The 22,287-nt window shown below is 37.6% G+C and overlaps 1 protein-coding gene and 1 pseudogene across 1 annotated transcript in view; one reads left to right on the forward strand and one right to left on the reverse strand.

Annotated features, from left to right (window-relative positions):
- The window catches only part of LOC116911635 (contactin-associated protein like 5-1), a 910,869-nt gene that overhangs the window by 242,481 nt on the left and 646,101 nt on the right, over positions 1–22,287 (reverse strand). The window lies entirely within an intron of this gene.
- LOC116911634 lies at positions 12,093–12,483 on the forward strand (annotated as a pseudogene).

Here is a 22,287-nt window from a genome sequence, read left to right on the forward strand (position 1 = left end):
ACCAAAGGTGGCCCTTATGCTTACCTCCACTGAAAGCACACCAGGGAACGGTTGCAATCCAGATATTTACATCAAACCACTGCTAAAGGTCTCATCTGCCAGCTCTGAAAGACATGATCTCTCTAAGGCACTTGAGACATGACTATCCAATTGTAAATAAGAAATCTGCCATCTGAGGACAGAAGGGAGGCTAGAGGAGTTCTTAAAGTCAGCACAGAACAACCATCAGCAAGAAGGGAAGCTCTATTGTTCACTAGTAAACACCAGAATGTTCTCAGCTAACACTATCGAGGAGTATTGTAATCACCTCCAGCTCAAATCAGTCATTTCTATATCTTCAGATTAATATTTGCCAACTGCAACAATCTTTAAATCATTTCATAATGCCAGAAAACTTCTAACTTTCCAGTCATTTTAAAGATATTTCCCTTCATTTCTTCTCAGATACTACCTCCTTTTAATAAAATGTATTCATCAGTGAATTAGCACATTCTGAAGTCTAAGTTATACTTTATAACTCAAACTTGGAATGCTGGCTAGTTTTGTATCAACTTGACTCTTGGGATCTTGTAATCCCCATGCAAACCACCCAAAAACTGATATCAGTCAAACAGGGATGATTTATTGAACACCACACCCCAAAACTGATCTATCAGTGACAGCATTCAAGTTCAGGAGATGAATTGTGACCCTTAGTTAAGGTTCTATGGGTCTATTTAAGCCTGATATCTACAAATATCTGTGCCAAGTGATTTCACCAACCAGGATTTAGGGATAAGGGGATTTCCTTTGGAAAATGTCTTTGTTGTACACTTATTCTTCTCCCATTTGCTAGGGTATTCAACTGAGGTAAAGGAATTGCTTTGTCTAACATTCATTTCTAAATTCATTAACTAGTCTGACATTCACATCTTAACTTGCCAACGAGGGCATGTTCATTGGTATGGGCTTTGTGCAGTATGGCATACAAAGAGGGACTCATTGGTCTAAAATGTTGAGACTGATCATGTTGTTAGGACAGATTTCTGAGCATGAAAGGAAATCTGTCTGTAGGGATCAATACTGTATTTTTGTGAAAATTCACATATATGCAAAAATAAGGATAAGATTCACAGGCAACACAATCTATCTTGTATTAAGTGTGATGTTTTTAAAGTCATATAACTGAATAGCATTTTTCTACTCTCTGTCTTTGTTACTGTCTTTCTGACTGTCACTTTGACTCTCTGTTTCTCTCTCTCTCTCTCTCTCTCTCTCTCTCTCTCTCTCTCTCTCTCTGTCTGTCTCTCTCTCTCTCTGTGTGCACATGCATCTGCAAAGGTGTGTTTGTGTTCGCACAAAGAGTGCCCTAACCTCCCAGCGGTCTAACTTTTTGAGTTCTTTGTATATTTTGGATATAAGGCCTCTATCTGTTGTAGGATTGGTAAAGATCTTTTCCCAATCTGTTGGTTGCCGTTTTGTCCTAACCACAGTGTCCTTTGCCTTACAGAAGCTTTGCAGTTTTATGAGATCCCATTTGTCGATTCTTGATCTTAGAGCATAAGCCATTGGTGTTTTGTTCAGGAAATTTTTTCCAGTGCCCATGTGTTCCAGATGCTTCCTAGTTTTTCTTCTATTAGTTTGAGTGTGTCTGGTTTGATGTGGAGGTCCTTGATCCACTTGGACTTAAGCTTTGTGCAGGGTGATAAGCATGGATCGATCTGCATTCTTCTACATGCTGACCTCCAGTTGAACCAGCACCATTTGCTGAAAATGCTATCTTTTTTTCCATTGGATGGATTTGGCTCCTTTGTCAAAAAATCAAGTGACCATAGGTGTGTGGGTTCATTTCTGGGTCTTGATTCTATTCCATTGGTCTATCTGTCTGTCTCTGTACCAATACCATGCAGTTTTTATCACTATTGCTCTGTAATACTGCTTGAGTTCAGGGATAGTGATTCCCCTGAAGTCCTTTTTATTGTTGAGGATAGTTTTAGCTATCCTGGGTTTTTTGTTATTCCAGATGAATTTGCAAATTGTTCTGTCTAACTCTTTGAAGAATTGGATTGGTATTTTGATGGGGATTGCATTGAATCTGTAGATCGCTTTTGGTAAAATGGCCATTTTTACTATATTAATCCTGCCAATCCATGAGCATGGGAGATCTTTCCATCTTCTGAGGTCTTCTTCAATTTCTTTCTTCAGTGTCTTGAAGTTCTTATTGTACAGATCTTTTACTTGCTTGGTTAAAGTCACACGAGGTATTTTATATTATTTGGGTCTATTATGAAGGGTGTCGTTTCCCTAATTTCTTTCTCTGCTTGTTTCTCTTTTGTGTAGAGGAAGGCTACTGATTTATTTGAGTTAATTTTATACCCAGCCGCAGGGAGACAAATAACCCTATTAAAAAATGGGGTTCAGAGCTAAACAAAGAATTCACAGCTGAGGAATGCGAATGGCTGAGAAACACCTAAAGAAATGTTCAACATCTTTAGTCATAAAGGAAATGCAAATCAAAACAACCCTGAGATTTCACCTCACACCAGTGAGAATGGCTAAGATCAAAACTCAGGTGACAGCAAATGCTGGCGAGGATGTGGAGAAAGAGGAACGCTCCTCCATTGTTGGTGGGATTACAGACTGGTACAACCATTCTGGAAATCAGTCTGGAGGTTCCTCAGAAAATTGGACATTAAACTGCCTGAGGATCCAGCTATCCCTCTCTTGGGCATATACCCAAAAGATGCCCCAACATATAAAAAAGACACGTGCTCCACTATGTTCATCGCAGCCTTATTTATAATAGCCAGAAGCTGGAAAGAACCCAGATGCCCTTCAACAGAGGAATGGATACAGAAAATGTGGTACATCTACACAATGGAATATTACTCAGCTATCAAAAACAACGAGTTTATGAAATTTGTAGGCAAATGGTTGGAACTGGAAAATATCATCCTGAGTGAGCTAACCCAATCACAGAAAGACATACATGGTATGCACTCATTGATAAGTGGCTATTAGCCCAAATGCCTGAATTACCCTAGATGCCTAGAACAAATGAAACTCAAGACGGATGATCAAAATGTGAATGCTTCACTCCTTCTTTAAAAGGGAACAAGAATACCCTTGGCAGGGAAGAGAGAGGCAAAAGATTAAAACAGAGACTGAAGGAACACCCATTCAGAGCCTCCCCACATGTGGCCCATATATATACAGCCACCCAATTAGACAAGATGGATGAAGCAAAGAAGTGCAGAAGTGTAGATCGCTCCTGAGAGACACAGCCAGAATACAGCAAATACAGAGGCGAATGTCAGCAGCACACCACTGAACTGAGAATAGGACCCCCGTTGAAGGAATCAGAGAAAGAACTGGAAGAGCTTGAAGGGGCTCGAGACCCCATATGTACAACAATGCCAAGCAACCAGAGCTTCCAGGGACTAAGCCACTACCTAAAGACTATACATGGACTGACCCTGGACTCTGACCTCATAGGTAGCAATGAATATCCTAGTAAGAGCACCAGTGGAAGGGGAAGCCCTGGGTCCTGCTAATACTGAACCCCCAGTGAACTAGACTGTTGGGGGGAGGGCGGCAATGGGGGGAGGGTGGGGAGGGGAACACCCATAAGGAAGGGGAGGGGGAAGGGGGATGTTTGCCCGGAAACCGGAAAAGGGAATAACACTCGAAATGTATATAAGAAATATTCAAGTTAATAAAAAAAAAAGAAAAATAAAAAAAAAAAACAAAAACAAAAAAAAAAAAAAAAAAACCCCAACAACAACAAAAAAAAAAGAAATGTGGCAAAATCAGTTTTAAAATATCTTATGTGACTCAAAATATATGTACTGTTATTCTGATATTCAGTCAATATTTAAAATTATTAATGAATTCTTTTACATTATTTTTATATTAGTCTTGAGAATCCAATGTGTTTCACAGTTCAATTAAAACTACCCGTATTTTGAAAAAAAAAAAAAAAAAGAGTGCCCTAGCCACTTTTGTGGTCCAACAATGGGTTTCAGTACCTGACTTAGCTGTAAGCAAGACTATTTAGTTGGTAACTGCTGAGTTTGCCAGGCTAGTCAGCCCATGAGTCACTCATTGGATATATTCTCTCAGCTTCTCATTATGTCTTGCTGAAGGGATATGGGGATTATAGATACACACTGTTGAGTCCAGATTTCTCTGAGTATCGGGGAGCCAATTCTAGGTCCTCACTCTTACGTAGCAAAAACTTTATCCACTAAGCCATCTCCCCAGCCCTATGTACTATTTTTAAGCTATATACATCATATGCATATGAAGACAGGTTGGGATATGCTGTCATATATTTATCAACAAATAAAAATAATTTTGAAAATTACTTTTGCCTTTCTAAGGGAATAAACAAAAAATACTCAAATACAAACTTCATATTTCTTATTTCCATTAACATAAATTAACACCAATAAAAACAATAAACCCCTTAACCTAAACAGTAAGGCTAATTTTGCCATGTATAGTAAGGCTAATTTTGATATGAATCAAATATTGTATTTCACCAAAAATAAAATTCAAGATATACATATGCATGCTAACCTGTCAATTGATCTACAAATAGATTTCTCTGATTAAATACAACTTTTAATTTCCCTAGAAATTCATGTATTTTCTTAATGTGCTTGACTTTTTAAAGTAATACAATTTTGGGTTGCTAGACATATAATCACTTGCGACAACATTTAAGACTCTGGTTAGGAAACAATCAAAATAAAGATGAGAGGGAGGGGAAGAGAAACAATCTTCTATGGGAAGTATGAAGGAGCAATTCTGAAAACACATTATGCCTGCCATTGTTTTTTCTGTGTAAGTTCCCTAACCCTTTTTCTGCATTCATGCATTGTTCATTTCCCTTTTCTAGGAACAAGTGATCCTTAAGATTACATATCGATTATTTCATTTTTTTCACCTTCAGGAAGCATGATAGTATTAACTTTTCTCAATCTCTGGATCTTTACCAGAAGTGACATGTCCCCCCATTGTTGAAACTGATTTAAAGCATTTCAGCCTACTTTCCTGTGCCAACATGTCTTAGGTCAATTTTGTGAACATGACATAGCCTACTGACAGAAAGAAGAGAGTCACTTGAGTAATTAACTAAATAAGACTGGCTGGTGGGAATGTCTGTATGTGAGTGTGGTCATTAATTATTAATTTCTTTAAGACAACAGTCCGATATGAATGATAACATTCCTAGACAGGAATGCATTTCTGGGATGCATAAGAAAGATAGATACGTATGAGCCTGTGAGAGAGCTAGCAAGTAGTATTAATCCATGGTTCCTGCCTCATATCCTGTCTTGAGTTTCTGATATCTTTCCTTAATGATGGAGTGTGACCTAGAAGTGTAAGCCAAACAAACCCTGTCCTCCTTGACTTACTTGTGGTTGTAAATCTTTCCCCAACAGAAAACATAAATAACTATAGTGTTCAGGAAAAGATCTATTGTCTTCTTCTGGTTAGTAGAGGAGAAAACACATAGCCCAGAACCAAACAACCGGCATTAGAACTCAACTCTACTTGATACACTAAATTTCATTTTGAGTCTAATTTAAGTTATTTGTTCATTTGCAGTATTGAGGGATTATGTCTGTTTAAGTGGTAGGTGTCAGTAATTACTTTTCAAACATGTTTCTATAAATTCACACATGATTTTCACATTTAAGAAATATTTTTAAAATTTATTTCATAGTATGTGTTTAAGTACATTGTTTGCATAAATGCCTATGCATTGCATACTTGTTGAGTGCCCACAGAGGTCAGAAGAGAGCATCAGAATACTTAGACTAGAGTTACAGACAGTTTTTAGCCACTATGTGGATGTTGGAAAGTAAAGCAGAGTATTTTGGAAGACGAGCAGGGTCTTTTTTAACTGTTGAACCATCTCTCTAGACTCAAGAATTTTTTTTCAATGTATATTTCATGTCAGTTTCCAAGTTTGGCATGGATCTTGAGAAAGACGTTTGGCTATTGTTTCTTTTGATGTGTTTAACAATTTAGAAAAACAAATCTTTTATTAAAGGGACATTCATTTGGGGCTAAATTATCTTTAACATTCATGATATTGTCAAGAGAATTATTTTCACTTCAAATTTATCTTGAAAGGCATTCCATTATGTATCTTTGATGTCAACCTCTGGCCAGTCTAGACCACGAATTGCTGCTATATTCTTCTTATTACAATATTCCTTTATGTAGCTTATGATGCACAGTGTCACTTTAAACATTGTCATAGTCTCTTTTTTCCCCACACCATATCTTGTTGGCCATGAGACCATGATACAAAATTATTCTTTCCAATTGTTTCTCCATAATGGCTAACAACTGTCACTAACTCTAATCTTAGAGATCTGATGCCTCTTTTGACCTCTGTGGTTACTCACCATGAATGTGGTCCACATAAATTTATGCAGACAAACACTCAAACACATAATTTAAAATAAATCTAATAAATTCTATCTACTTAAATAGAGGCTGAGTAATTCTGTGTTCTTCTATCTTCTTCCTGCTCTCCTCTTCTTCCTGATCCCCCTCCTGTTTTCTTTTTCTTCTTCCTCCTGCTTTTTTGTTCTACTTTCCCTCCAGATAGTCTTCTTCTTTCTTTACTCCTTCTCTTCTTTCCCCTCCATTTTCTAATCTCTTTCACCCATTTGTTTTATGATATTTCTTTTTTCTCCTGCCAAGGTGGTTTCTTTGGTGTGTCTGTACTCCATGTTACTCTTTCAGAATCCTTAGGAAGAAATCCTGTTGAATGCACAATGTCTGTAACAGCATCAGCAATTCCATTTCTTACTTTTATCTCTTTTATTAGATATTTTATGTATTTATATTTCAAATGTAATCCCTCCCCCACTCCCGCTTCTATGAAGATGCACCTATTCCTACCTTCCCACTCCCACTTCAACACCCTGGTATTCACCTATACCAGAGAAACAAGCCTTCACACAAAGAAGGCCTTCCCCTCCTATTGATGCAAGACAATGCCATCCTCTGCTACAGATGCTGTTGAAGCCATGGTCTTATTTGTGTGTGTTTTTGTGTGTGTGTGTGTGTGTGTGTGTGTGTGTGTGTGTGTGTGTGTGTGTATGTTTCTACCAATGAGGCATTTTCAAAACAATTGTTTCTACATGTTCAGCCCTGTAGGTGTCAAAAAAACCAGTGTAGCTGTATCCCAAAATGTCCACGACACATCTCCAGTTGGCAGCAAAACCTGGCTTTGACCATGTCATGTGGGTTTTGTGTGCATATTGGATATAAGAATGAAACTTGTACTCAGGTTCAAGGAAGGCACTAAGGCCAGACCATGTATGTCAGATGAGAGGTGCTATGTAGAGCTACAGGGCCTTGGTTTCCAGGGTAGTCTTGTGTTGGCCACTTTGCTGTGCTCTACTTCTGCCTTCTAGAATAGGAACATTTTCTGTGAATAATTATTCATTTGAGTTTGTCACTTGTTTTTCAGTTTGCTTTCAAAGTTAGTGGAGTGTTACAGTATACTTTGAACACAGGTTTTGAAGAAAAATATAACTATTAATATGTTGGCGATTCATAAAGATTGACTAATTAATTTTCACTGAGATGAACATGAGACCTTACAGACCAGAAGTAGAAGACTATGATCTGAAGTAATTTTTATGTAGCAAATTGATAATTGGTAAATCTGGTTTTTATATTGTTTTTATTATTTCAGGGGATTGTTTTAAAAATAAAGTTTATTTTCTTATATTATATTCTGATAATTTGCTCTCCCTCATCCACTCCAAGATCTTTTCTGCCTCCTAACCATTCCATTCTAAACATTGTTTTTCTCTCTCCAAAGAAAACAGACAACAAAACAGAATGGATAAACAAGTAAGGATGGAACAAAATGAACAATCTCACAACAACAACAACAACAAAAACAAAAAAAATACAGAAATAGTGTAAGAAATGTGCACATACACACACACACACACACACACAAACTTAACACAAAATTGAAAGCTATAATATACAAGCATAAAGCAGTAAAGTTTAAAAAAAAAACAATCTCCAACATACCATTAAATTCATTTTTTTGTTGGCATCTGCTGCTAGGAATGGCACCCACTCTTAAGGGTGGATTGTATACACACAGAAACTCCCTTGGAAAATAAAATGTTTCTTTTGTAAAATGTTGTTACCTGGAGACAGCTTATTGGGTACTTCTTCAACTCAGCGATGGAAAACTCTACTAGTAACAGCACAGAAAACATTGCTGCTGAGGGTAAATTTAACTCTGACTTCAGCTAAAAAATGGCCTAGAGATCATTCTAGTGATATTTTGGCAAACAACTATGGCTGCTTCCAGACCTGGTTAAAAAAAAATCTGCCTGAGGCTTAATTGAGAGGTATGGATTAACAACTTTGGCAGAGGCAGTTTTCACACAGCTAATATTAACTGTTTTGCCTGGTTATCAGTGGCCACAATTCTGCAGCTCTCTGCTGGAAAAGAGCAAATGAAACAAGGACACATTATTTTTTTAAATGTGCAGTTTGAAGAGAAAAGAGACAGTAGGGAGAATTAAGCAGCTAAATCCTACCTTTAAGGAAATAAACAGATTAAAGAAAAGCTTGATGCTAAATGGAATAAAGGGATCTTTTAACAGTATAACAGTACAACACTCAAACAAGCATCCATCTTGTGAAAAATAATTAAGGAAAAGCTTGATTCCCATGTATAGGTTCAGTCCTTTAATCCCAGTGCTTAGAAGTCAGAGGCAGTAAGATTCCAGAGTTCATTGCCAGCCTGGGCTACAGATCAAGATCCAGGGCAGCCACGCTCAGGTAGTGGGAAGCAGAAAACTGGTGAAAAATATATTTGAATAAGGAGGCACATGTTTTAGGTCCAGAAAGCAACAGGATTTAGCAGCTTCCCTCACTTGGCTCTGGTTAGAGTAAAGGATGTAAAAAAGGAGTTATGGAGATTAGCTGATCTCCCTCTGTGACTATGGAAAGAAACTGAAGCCAGGACTATGACAGGGGAATCCCTGCATGGAGACTAAGAGAGGCCATTATGTGAATCTGTGAGGTTGAAGCCTTGGAAATCCCATGATGTTGGAAATGCTAGGACTGTGGGATGTCTGCCAAGAAAATCTATAGACTGAGCATAGAACCAGCCCAAGTGAATGAAATGTGTTGCACTGAACAAAACTGAAAAGAGTTGAAGATCTGAAAATTGCTTTGATAATATTTGTGGAGATGCAGAATTTGGAGTTTGCCCCGTTGGTTTTTAGTCTTACTTTGGTCCAATACTTCTTCATTTTACATTCCTCTCTCCCTTTGGAATGGGAATCTGTACCCTTTACCATATACATTGGACACATATGGTCTGCTCTTCCTCTTGATCTTATAGGAGATTGCAGTTAAGAGATTGCATGGCTTTCAGAAGACACTTTGAAATTTGGACTTTAAAGAGCACTAATATTGTGATCACCTCTGGGATTTTGAATTTGAACTAAATGCATTTTACATTATGATATGACTACAAGCCAATGGGCAAATGGGGAATATAATGTTGTGCTTGAATAAAGATGTCCTCCCATAGGCCCATAAGCAGTGATATACTTAGGCATTGCGGCCTAGTTCATGAAAGTGTCAATGGGTGTAGGCTCTGATTTTCAGAAGCTTAGGGTACCTTTCTTATGGCTGTGTGTGAATACAGATGTAGAATTCTTGGCTCCTCTAGCACTATGCTTGCCTACATACTGCCAAGGTTCCCATCATGAAGACAATCAGCTATACCTTTGAACTGTAAATCAGCCTGTTTTCATTTATAAGAGTTTTTGTGGTCATGATGTTTCTTCCCAGCAATATAATCTTTAATAAGACAAGCTCTTACAATCTTTCTGGCTCCTCTTCAGTATAGTTTCCAGAGGTCTGAGTAGAAGGTTTAAATGGAGAACTGAGTATTCCAAGGCCCTGCACATTGTCCAGTTGTGGATCCTAATATTAGTTTCTGTATATTGCACAGGAAAGCTTACTGAATAAGAAATTGAACTATGGATATAGCAAGAGAATGTCCTCAAGAGTCATTCTAATTGCTACATTCCTTTAGCAAAACAATCATATTTGGTTATCATCTAGGCCCATGGCCTATCTAATCCCAGGTTCTTCACTACCAGGTCAATGCTTGGGATGGATTCCATCTCCTGGAGTAAGCCTTAAATCCAGTAAATAGTAGTTGGCTGCTTCTAAGATATTTATGACACTGTTCCATCAGTGTATCATGGAGGGATGTCCCTACTATAGATTACAGGGTAATAATTGGATTGGTGTTTACATTTCTCCTCTGGTAGCATGAAGAGTTCCTTTGAGTATCATGAACACTAATCAGTACTGGTAGAGGATTTAGGTAGGCACCAGCTCAACTTCTCCATTTTCATCAAGATATATAGGTGTTGTCTTCAGTAAAGAGGGCTTGTTTTCAGTTTATGGAGAGCCAGCAATAGTCCTGGCAATAAACTGAGTTGTTTATGTGTTTCCACAACTCACTTACATGTAACCTATTCCTGGCTCTGGAGTTTTGCTTGGTGATAAGAGGTATCAACTTGGTGTATTGTTATTTAGTGATTTCATTTTGATTTCTTTCATAAATGTGTATATTTTATGAAGCTTCTACTATAGTAACTTTCCATATGACCACTCAAATGGCACTTACATTTAGTAGTCTCTCCCCATATTCCCTCTCTTGTACTCTGTAGCCAGAGCCTCCTGGGTCCCCTGCAGTGTTTCACCCCCTTGTCAGACACTTCTGGGTCCCTTGCAGGGTTTGACACCTGCTGAGCCCTGCTGATGCATGTGGAAGCCTTTTGTTCCTAACAAAGGAACACCCTGGCCTGGTGCAATAGTCAATTGTTCCTGTCGTTTGTTTTTACTCGCTTTTGTTCTTCAGATTTAAGCTGGACTTCCTGCACTTCTCCTCAGTAAATTTAGGGCACATATTTGGTCTTTTATTACAGAAGCCTTAAGCCAGGGTTTCCCATTGTGCTTCCCAGATTTTTCCACCTGGTTCGGTGGAATAAAGCTTATTCGGTAAATAAAGCTACAGAATGGACATTCTTTCTTAATATGAATAACATATGTGTGTTTTTTAATCCCACAGGATTATGCGTGGTTCTTGGTGCTGTGTCAGTGTGTGCATCAACAAATGGAGGTCCCACTGAGATTGGGAAAGAGAAGGTCTCTTGACTGGTCGTCCCCAGAAGCGGGCTGGAGAAGAAGGAGCGACGTATTGATGTAAGATGGGCTAGAAAAGGCCTCAGTGACTTGGGCTACCATAAGTAAAACTTGTAATAAAAAAGGGACAAGGTAATGGTAAAGTATTTTTGTATACGTGTTCTTGTAAAATTATGTTTTAGTCTTCGGACGCTGACTAGAGAACGTTTGCACCCTAGACATGAGAGAAAATGGGGTTGGGAAAAACAGTCCTCCTGGACTCTCCACAAATACTTTAGAGAAAGAGAAAAACTTTTTCAGAGTTCTCCTAGGGACAGAGAGAAGGCAGGAGACATCCTACCTCTCTGCTGGCTGTTATTGGAGAAATTCTTATTACTGGTTCTGGGTTCCATAGGTAAGATATCTGGGTCCCTTGGTGGAACACCATCTAGTTTTTATCCTTCTATGTCTACTGTCTGTTCTTGATGCTCCAAGCTGTCCATGTCTGTCAGTTTATGTCTGTGGTCTTTGTTTCTTGTTGCTTAAATGTTTTATCACTTCATTTATAGTTATAATCATTAATTATGATTGTCAATTTGACTGGATTAGGAAATACCAAGGGCAGTAATGAGGCATACTTCTGCCTGTGCCTGTAAGAGAATTTCTAGATAGAATTAACTGAGAGCTAAGAATTCACTCTACATGTGATTGACACAATCACATGAACTGGAGTCTAGTATTAATTGACAGATACAAAGAAGAAAATGGAAGAATGTGGCATTCTCTGTTTGTAGGTCTCTGGATATGTTAGAAAGTAGCCTTAGGGCAGGAGGGTAGATTTGGCAACATCAGGGTGTCCAGGCTTCTCTGTTGCTAAGAAGCAGGCAACCGGAGGAAAGATGGTTTACATCTCAAATGGTCAGTTGTTGGACAGCCAGAATCAGTCCCCCTGGAGATTGTCTTTCACAACATCACAACAGATTTCTTTTGGGGAATAGCAGAATTTGTGTGTGTGTGTGTGTGTGTGTGTGTGTGTGTGTGTGTGTGTGTGTGTGTGTGTATGTGTGTGTCTGTGTGTCTGTGTGTTTTGTTTGTTTGGTTTTTTTCTTTTTTTTTTCAAAACTCTGCCTCAGCAAGATGTGAAGAAAAGAAGAGGCTACGGGAGCCCCTCTGATTCCAAATACAATGACAGAAGAGGGCCATCAGGAAACTCTCCCACGAAGAATGGGTCTGATCAGTCACCTTCGTGGCCCCATTCCTTCCCCAATGGCCAGTGGATCAGGAAGGTAAACGTCTGCTCTGAGAAGCAGACAACTAGACATACACCAGCGTAGAAGGGAACCATCAAAAGGTGAGGAGCAGCTCATGAGGAGAAGATGGTGTATGTCCAAACAAGGACTACTCTGTGTCCTCACAGAAGAATGAGGTCATGCTGGGAATTCCCTCTGCAGGATCTGGCCTGAATGATGTGCAGTTCTACAAATGTGTGTGCACGTCTCCTTATCTGTTTTGTATAAGTTACAAAAGTTAAAATAGATTTAAGAAGTAAATATTTTTCGGTTGCAAAACTTGATTCTTCATCTTTATATGATTATACCCAAAATCCTTGATCTGGAAGAAATAAAGGCAATGTAGTTAGGACTGGAGAAAAATAAAAAAAGAAATGTAGCCTTAGGCTCAATCCCTACTGCTATTTTTCCTTCTTTATTATCTCAAACCATGAACATTCTTTTATTCAATTACTCCTGGTCATTGTTTTCAGCTACAGAGTATTCATCTGCAGAGACAAAACTACTAACAACATAAGAAATATTTTCCTTCCATTTTTACTTGTAGTATTTATTAATTATTTTATAGTGCTTGGCATTGAACCTGTGGCCACATACAACACACTTAAATGGTCTTAGACTAATCTACACTTTTTTCTTTATTTTCCAAATTAATATTGATCTATGACAGCAGCAGACATATATGTTTCTTGATCAACCATTATTACTATATGGAACATGTTTTGCGGACAGAGAGGAGAGCAAGAAAGAAGCAAATGCATTACTTACTACAGCATTACATACCAATTGTCATTGGGTGAAATGCCTCAAAAAATGAGGCTTTGGAGCATATTGTTTGGTTAGTGAAGAGGCTTGAGAGCCATGGTAAAAAAAAAAATAAAAAAAATAAACACTTGGGAAACATGAAGTATAAGGTCTAGTGGCAAAAACGAGAAACTTGAGGCTCATAAAATGTAAATAACCTGTTAAAGATCACAGAGAGTCAATAACAGAGTCTCACAGGACAGCAGATTTTATACTGTTAAGTGATTGTCTGCCTGTTTCATATACATGAAATAACTGATATTTGTTGGTGAAGAAGGCATATATTGCTTACTCGGCAAATACTCATTAAGTTTCTCCCCTATCCAAGTAGAATTCTAGGCATTTAGGGGTAAAATAACTGAGATAACAGAAATATCCTCTATCTGGATTTCATCTTATATTAATCAGGGCAGAAGGAACATCAATAAATAAATGGGAAGAAAATGTCTACAATGATATCTACAGAGACTAGAAACTTAGGATAAAGCTCTATAAAGTAATAAAACAGACTTTACAGTTACATATGAAATTCAAGGTGAGAACTATATAACAAAGGATATCTAAGCCCAGAAATAAAAAATGGAACTTGCAAGAAGAATGAACTTAACTGCACTGGTGCAATGAATAGACACATCTTTGTACAAGACAGAGATAGAAGTGCGGCCATGTACAGTAGGTTTGTGGGAGAATGGACCAGTATAGTTTTCTTCAGTCAGAATTCTGCAGGTCATACAGAAAGACTCAAGGTTTTACTTTCAAGGCATAGGGAAAGATCTAATGCCCAATTTATTACTATCATTTAGAAAGTAGCATTTATTTGAAAGGCTTGAAAGTGGGGTATAGATTGTTATAAGAAAAGAAGTAAATATACTGTACTAGATCACTATGGGGAGATAGGAGGGTTGCCAGACAGGTTGCATTAGTGAAATTAACAATCTCGGTGTCTGAGTATATGTTCATAACTCAATGGGTAATGAAAATGAAGAAGTTCAAATTTTGAACTGAAATTTGCAAATGAAGGTGTCATTTTCTCACATAAAATAGATGGGTACATTAAAGCATTTGGATGGCTAAGAGGAATCAAAGGAGAACCTCTATGTCTAAAATTGGCAACAATACTTCTTGAAATATATTAGAACCAAATTTATAAGTAAACTAAAGTACAGGTGGATTGTGTGCTATTAACATTAGAAAAGTTAAACTCCAAGGCTGAATTCAATCATGGAGACTGAGAGGGATCCTGTAATACTCTGTTGGTTGCTAATGGAGTTCATATTCCCTATGTTCCTAGGAAATGTGAAGAAGATATGAGATGAAGTAAAGGACAACTTTGTTATCCACCATCTCAAGATACAGCATGTATTCCATTAACCATCACTAAAACACAGAAGAAGAGATCACAATGGGATGACATTCAATTAATAGAGTGCTTCTCTACAAGCACAAATTCCTGGGCTCATGTACTAGTGCCCAGGTGGTACTGACCTGAAATGCCAGTGGGAGGGAGAGTGGGATGTCATCCTCAGCTATTTGGCACTTTGAAGGATAAACTGGGACATGTGATACCACATTATCAAATAACAAGAATCCCCAGAAATTGTATGGTATAAGCTTGTAAGTAGTTGACACAAAAACTCAGATCAGGTTATTCCAAATTTGATGTTTTCTCCAGTTACTATTCCTGTATCTTAGTATTGGAAAATTAGATGTTTTTCTGTAGGCAAATTTGAGGAATAGTAAGTAACTTATTTAAGGTTTTATTCCTGTGACATGTTCTGAAAATCATTTAATCTCAATCGGGGACTTCTATCCCTTCTTTGTTCATCCAGTTCCCATGTAAAAGACACATAACTTTTGTATTTATAATAAGCCTTAGTCAGGACTGGAGTGTGGCAGATATCTACACTCTAAACTATTAAAATCTATTTACCAATTAATGATTCCAAAATAGTTTGGTATATTTTACCTGAGCTGCTCTTACCTTTTTAGCCAGCCCTCATGGCCATGCTTTTTTATTAATCCATGGCATCTTCCTTCTCCTTTCCATCACGCTCTCCTTGTAGTTCTCTTCAGACCCCAAACCTGGGAACCCCAGTTCCACTTATACTCCCTACACTGGGTAGGGCTTAAGCATGGGAACTTCAAAGCTGACCCCACATTGATACACTTTCTCCAAGAAGTCCATACCTACTCCAACAAGACCATACCTCATAACACTGCTACTCCCTTTGGGCCAAGCATCAAAACATGAGTCTATGGGGTGGGGAGCAAACCTATACAAACTACCACAGAGAGTGGACACATTCTACCGTCACAGTGAAAAAAGACTATCTTGTAGAAGGTCTTGATTTTAGTACTTGTGCAATAACCACTGGTCATTTAAATAGTGATCAAAACATCTTCTTAAATATGGCTAGATGCATATCAATTAAACTTACATAGGGCATTTGATTTCCACTAGCTATTATACCTTATATGTGATTTAGAATAGGTGTATAGTTTTCTTATGAATTCACTAACTTCTACTATGACTTTCTGCCTTAAAAAGAGTCTATTACCCAACATAAAGGGAACCAGTTGCCAAAAAAGAAAAAAAAAAAAAAAACAGAAATACACTGATGAGATTCATTGCTAGTCTCTGTTTACTTGTAAAGGTGTGTGTGTGTGTGTGTGTGTGTGTGTGTGTGTGTGTGTATGTGATTTCTATCTCATGGTGTTCATGAGGAGGCAAACTTGTGGGACTTAGTTCTTTCTTTTCTTCCTATGGGTCTCTGGTATCCAAATTAGGGTATCAGACTTGTCGGTCTATGCCTCTTTTCTTGCAGAGATGTCTCACTGAAACATAGATGTCTCTGTGTTTGCAGATTTATGATCAGTTGCTATAAACTTCTATTTACATCTCTAAAAAGAGACATATGGAGAGACTTTATAACACTAAATTTTAAGTGACTTACTATTGACTGAGACAATTCTAAAGGCCTTGAGCTGTTGTAAGACAGAACCTGAGTTTCTGTCCTTAATTTGCTGCATTTTTGAAGTTAGTCCACTTATAATATATATATATATATTTTTTTTTCCTAATTGGAAAAATATAAGATTTTATGTAGTAACACACACACACACACACACACACACACACATATCTGTACAGTACCACCTATATATATTTTATGTACTATCACGTATGTATATGTATATGTACATGAAATCTTATACTTTCTAATTAGGATAGAGGAACTTTTTTTTCCTTTTGAACTTGTCTGGTTCTATCCTTCAAGAAATCTTACCAGGAAACTCAGGAACTTTTTTTAAGTGAAACAGCCATGAGAGATCCATACATCCAAGATCTGAATGAATGACCTTAAACTCTGGAGATTTCTGAATACAGCAACCAAGACTTCTAGTTACTGGTATGTGAAATAGAGCCTGATTTAAAATTAACATTGATATTTTCTATTATAATAATTATGACAGTAATGTGTACTTTGGAAAAAATAATGTTTCTTTATGAAACTTTTGTGTCATTTTACTTTGTTCTTATTTATCTCAATTCTATTCTATTCTTTCCTCTATTTCCTTCTGTTCCTTTAAATATCCCCACAGTCTTACTTTGACTTCTATACAAACATCCCAAATATGCATACATATACTCATATGTACATTATAGTTATGTATAAATATAATGTTGATGCTACATATGAGTAAAGGCATGCAATATTTATCTTTCTGAGTCACCCTTCTTTTACCAAACTTAATATTATCTTCAGTCTGTCCATCTTTCTGAGAATGGCATAATTTTGTTCTGCGTGGGTAGATTGAACACACACACACACACACACACACACACACACACACACACACATATATATATATATATGATTTTCTTTATCTATTCATCTCCTTATCAGCACTTAAAGTGCATCCATATCTTGGCCGTAGCAAATAGTATGGGAGATTACATGGATGTGCAAGTATCTTCAATGGGCTTCATTAAATCTTTTAGGAATGGTCTCATAGTATACAACTTGAGGAAAGTTCTATTTAGTTTGTATTAGGAATATCCATACTAATTCCATAGTATATGCACCAATTTATATTCCCATCTTTATATTCCCTGGTCCTTGCTAGCATGTATTATTTTTTACAATAGCCACTCTGACAGGTATAAGTTAAATTTGCATTTTCTTGTTGCTAAGAGTGTTGAACATATTTTCAAACACTCACTGGCCATTAATGCTGCTTTTGACTCATGTGCTTATGCTTCTCTTTTTATTGTAGTGTTTATGACACAAGGATATCATAGTATAGTGAAAGAACATGGACTTCAGAATCATTTCTATCCTTATATATTGTTTGTGTATATGTGAACCTGGGCATGGTGGCATGACCTTGTATTTAGTAGGGGAAATATGAATGTAGACCCCTGGGACTTTGTGAGGCAGCTTAGCAGATTTTTTGAGGTCCAGGCCAGTGGAGAGAACTCATTCTATCACACCCAAGTTTGTTTAATGGTTCCACACACAAGTGTACACATACATGTACATATACAAGTAAAGTTTGCATTCGCATGCACACACACAATGCTATGAAACCAATGATCTGAATTTCTCCCATTGAGTTTAATTTTATAATTTCTATCACTTACCACCAGCTACATGCCAGAGATCTTATCTTTAAACATAGGTTTTAGGGTATATTCAAGGTCAAAACCATAGCATGTTTGATTCTCAGCTTGTCTTTATGCCTTGAACCATGCATAGCTATATTTGGGAGGGTAGCCCATATGAAACTTTCACACTTGAGTGCTAAATACAATAGTATATCTGAAACAGACTGTTGGGAGAATATAATGGGGAATTGTTGGGTCTCTTGAAAAATATGGGAGAGAACTTGGGTTTGGCTAGGATGTTCAATGCCCATGTGTTCCAGAGAGTACTTGGGGACTGCCCTGTAGAACCATCTTTCCAAGGCTTTGTTTATTTTGTTTTCCTTTGAGAAGAATGTTATTTGTAGAGTATTATGAGTTGAATGTTAGATGTTGTCCATAAGTGATATATCTGAATACTTGACTTCTCTGCTAGAGGGCTGATAGAGGTTGTACAAATCGGAGAAGGTAGAACCTCCTAAGACTAAGTTGCTGAGACTTGGGTATGGAGGAATACATAGTCTAGTCCTGATGCTGGCTTAAGTCCTTCCCTTTGGTTACCTGCTGTTTCCATCTGATCACCTATCTTCCCCATAAACTAATCTGCTTCCTACCTTTCCTGTCTTGACAGACCATGTCTCATTCACCAAGGATGAAGACTAACCCTTCTTCTGAAGGTCATTCTGCAAGATATTTTTTGTCACAGTGAGGAGAAAAGTAACTGATGTAGGAAAGTAGCTAACCAGGTAATTGATTCATCAGGGAGGCCACAGCTTCAATGTTGATTTTTCTGCCCTTTGCATTACCTGAACTGAGTGCTAGTTCCTTTCATATACTCACTGTTTCCTGCCTTCTTGACCTTTGTCCAAAGGCAGAATACTTGCTGATGTACAAGAAATGATTCAAGTTCACTCAGGGCAAGGTATATCATAACCCAGAGAAAAATGGCTGCTTCCTCCCATAGTGAAATGGGCTGCTGAGCACTGCAGATTGGCTACTTCTATTCCCTAAAAGTCTATTCTGTAGCAATGCCTTTGCTGTGCATAAAGCTGTGCCATGAAATACCAGAAAGACTGGGGAAATTCGAAAAATGCATGAGAGTTACAGGACTTATTTCCTGTATAGGACAACACCATGGAGTTTTCAGGACACAGCTTTTAGTTAGAGATAGATTGCATGTCACATTGGCTGATAGTTAAGGGTAGATATGGAGGGAAATAGCAAAGAAATAGTTAGAAAATAAGAGTGCCATGGTTCAGTCACCAACTGAATGAAAGAAACACAGTAGTACACCATGTATAGACTCTTCTCTCTCATCTTTCCTCTTCTTTCAGTGTTGCTGGATGAAGGTAACCAAGCAAATCCTATAGCATGGAGAGAGATCAAAGGACTTTCTTTGAGGATCCACAGTGTGCTGCCTAGAGGTTAAGTGATACAAAACGTGAATATTTCTCAGGAATTTGAAGAATTTAAGACATACTGATTTATTATGTGGCCCTGTCTGTTCTTCTCTCTCCATCTCTTTTTTTTCTTTCTTCTACACAATAAGGAAATCAATACAAATGCACACATTTTGTAAATATCCATTTTCTTTGATTAGTGGAGCTTTGCATAATATGTAAGAAACTGTGGTGTGCTTTGATTTCGGCAAGTGAGGTTTAAAAGGAGTTCAGATTCTCAGCTTTTCAGCACTAATTAAGATATGTGAGTAAATACATTTTTTGTGTATAACTGGAGTTGATTTAGAGAAAGTGCTTATCAGACAACTACACACAGTCACAGCCTCAAAACACATCTGCCATTTGTGACCATATGGGTGATTCTTTCCATTTTTCTCATCTTGCCTTCTCTACTCCCTCCCTTCAAATTCTGTTGTACAAAGCACAGAGGAAATGCTATGGCAAGAAGACATCTTCCACATCATCTTCTTACCAATTTAATCTAATTGAAAATGTTATTTGCAACAATTCATAATTTCTTGGCATCATGACTAGCAGTTAAAGGTAAACTATAAGCTCTAATGATCGCTTTCTCTCTCCCTTCTTTGTATCTCTTCCTCTCTGTCTCTGTGGCTCTGTCTTCCCTATCCCACTCTCTCATATGTGGATATATTATTAGTACTACCAACAAAAATTATTTACACTTTTCCTAGAGATATTATATATTCATAAGATTTCCAGTACTGAATGGGAAGCTATAATTAATATCCATTGCTTGGAAATGGACACACAGTTCCTCTCTATTGCCTGGGCTATAAATTGCCTCCACGTAGATACACAAGAGAATTCAAGGAGATCTTGAAAATAATCATACTGTTCTGGCAATGGTGCCTCAAGGAATTTATTGTGAGTATACAATCAATTATGTTCACAATCATCTATATACAAAATGTTCTTATACAGCAATCAACAGAGTTATATCTATATCTACATCGCGAAGGGAAACTGCTCATTGGAGGACTGGAGAATATGGAAGAGGACATACTGTTTTTGGTAAAAAACCAGTTATTGGTATGAATAAGTTGGTTCAGTGAAAAGGTTATTATATTCATGTATATATTTAGATATAGTATGTGTTTGAGCATATGTATGTGTGTCTACATGTGCATGTGGGTTTGAGAGACAGAGATACACACACAAACACACCCACACACACAGAGAGCGAGACAGAGAGATAGAGATAGAGATAGAGATAGAGATAGAGAGAGAGAGAGAGAGAGAGAGAGAGAGAGAGAGAGAGAGCGAGCGAGAGAGAGAAGACCTGTACATACAGGAGTCCTACAGAATTTGTCTGAAGTCCAAAGGATGACTTATGGGAATTTATTCTTTCCTTCCAGCATATGTATCTTGGAAATTAAACTTAGGTTTGCAGATTAGGCAGCAAATCACTGAACCTGCTGAAATGTTCTAGCAGTAGAAGCATACACACACACACACACAAGCGCAGACACACACACACAAACACAGACACACACACACACACATACAAACACAGAAACACACACATACAGACACACACGCATGCACACACACACACACACACACACACACACACACACACACACACACACACAGTTAAACTGTGCCTGCTTTATAATCGGAACAAAGATGCTTCTATTAGACACAAGAAGTTTACAGATTAAAAGTCCATTTCTGGAAATAATTTCCTCATTTTGGAGTTGCTGCCTGGCAAATTTCTTTTGATAAACAAATATTATAGACTATTACTAATCTTACTGGTTATCAGACAAAATTCATGGGAAGACTCAATTGGAAAAGAACAATTTCATTAGTGTTATGATCTGTGAACCCTGCAAGGTACACAGCAGACTGGCAAGACAGGGCCACTAGTCCAACACTGGCAAGAACATCACATGAAAAATCAACCACATTCTGATAGATTTTAATCTCTCTCTACAAGATCAAATTTATACTGGGGACCACTCATGAGCCAAGAGACTATGACTAACTAGGCCAGTCATAGGTCCTGGTAGAGAACCTACTACAATGATTCTAGTAAATGAACATAGTATCAAACTGACTTATAACAGCTTATGTTATTCCCAAGGATTAATGTATCTCTTAGATCAGAAAAAAACTTATATTTTCAGTGGATGATGACTAGCAGAGAGAAACCTAACTAGTCAAGGTTTATAGGGCCTGAGCAATGTTAAGTGTTAAGTGAAACATCATTACCTTGACCTTTCCTCCCAATCCTCAGGGATTACTATTGTAGAAGAGGAGGCCTAGAGATTGTAAGAGTCAAAGACTGAGTGAATAAAAGAAAAATACCATCTGGATATAACAGAACAGATAAACGCATGAACATAGGTTATGTTAGCATGCCCAAGATCTGTTTGAGCTCAATACATATGAAAGTATCAACCTGGAGAAGGTAGGTAGACATAAATGAAGTCCCACTCCTACCTGAGGAGCTGTTTCAAGTTGATAGCTGCTAGAAAAAAGGAATTTTCTTAAAGTGTGTGGCCACTGAAAATCACCTGTGGTCATGTATCTATGAATATATGGATAGGATAAACTGGATCTGATGGGTAGGAAAGAAAAAAGACACAAAGTTCGTTGGGTAATTGGGTGAGCATCTGGAAGGAATTCGGGAAAAGGAAATAGACAAGGCAAAACTCATTGTGTGGAATTCTCCAATTAATAAGGGAATAATAAGAAAAAGGAAATCTGATTTTAGGTTATTTCTCATGATAGCATCAGTTTTGTTCCTTGTTTACTGAAGGAAGCTCTGAGCAGAGACACTGCTACTGGATACCTGAGATATACCTGGCAAAGACCAAGCATTCCAGACTGTGTTTGTCTTCCATCTGCCTTCTCAGATCTTTGTGAAAAT

This window comes from Rattus rattus, chromosome 10, assembly GCF_011064425.1.
Source record: "Rattus rattus isolate New Zealand chromosome 10, Rrattus_CSIRO_v1, whole genome shotgun sequence".
NCBI lineage: Eukaryota > Metazoa > Chordata > Mammalia > Rodentia > Muridae > Rattus > Rattus rattus.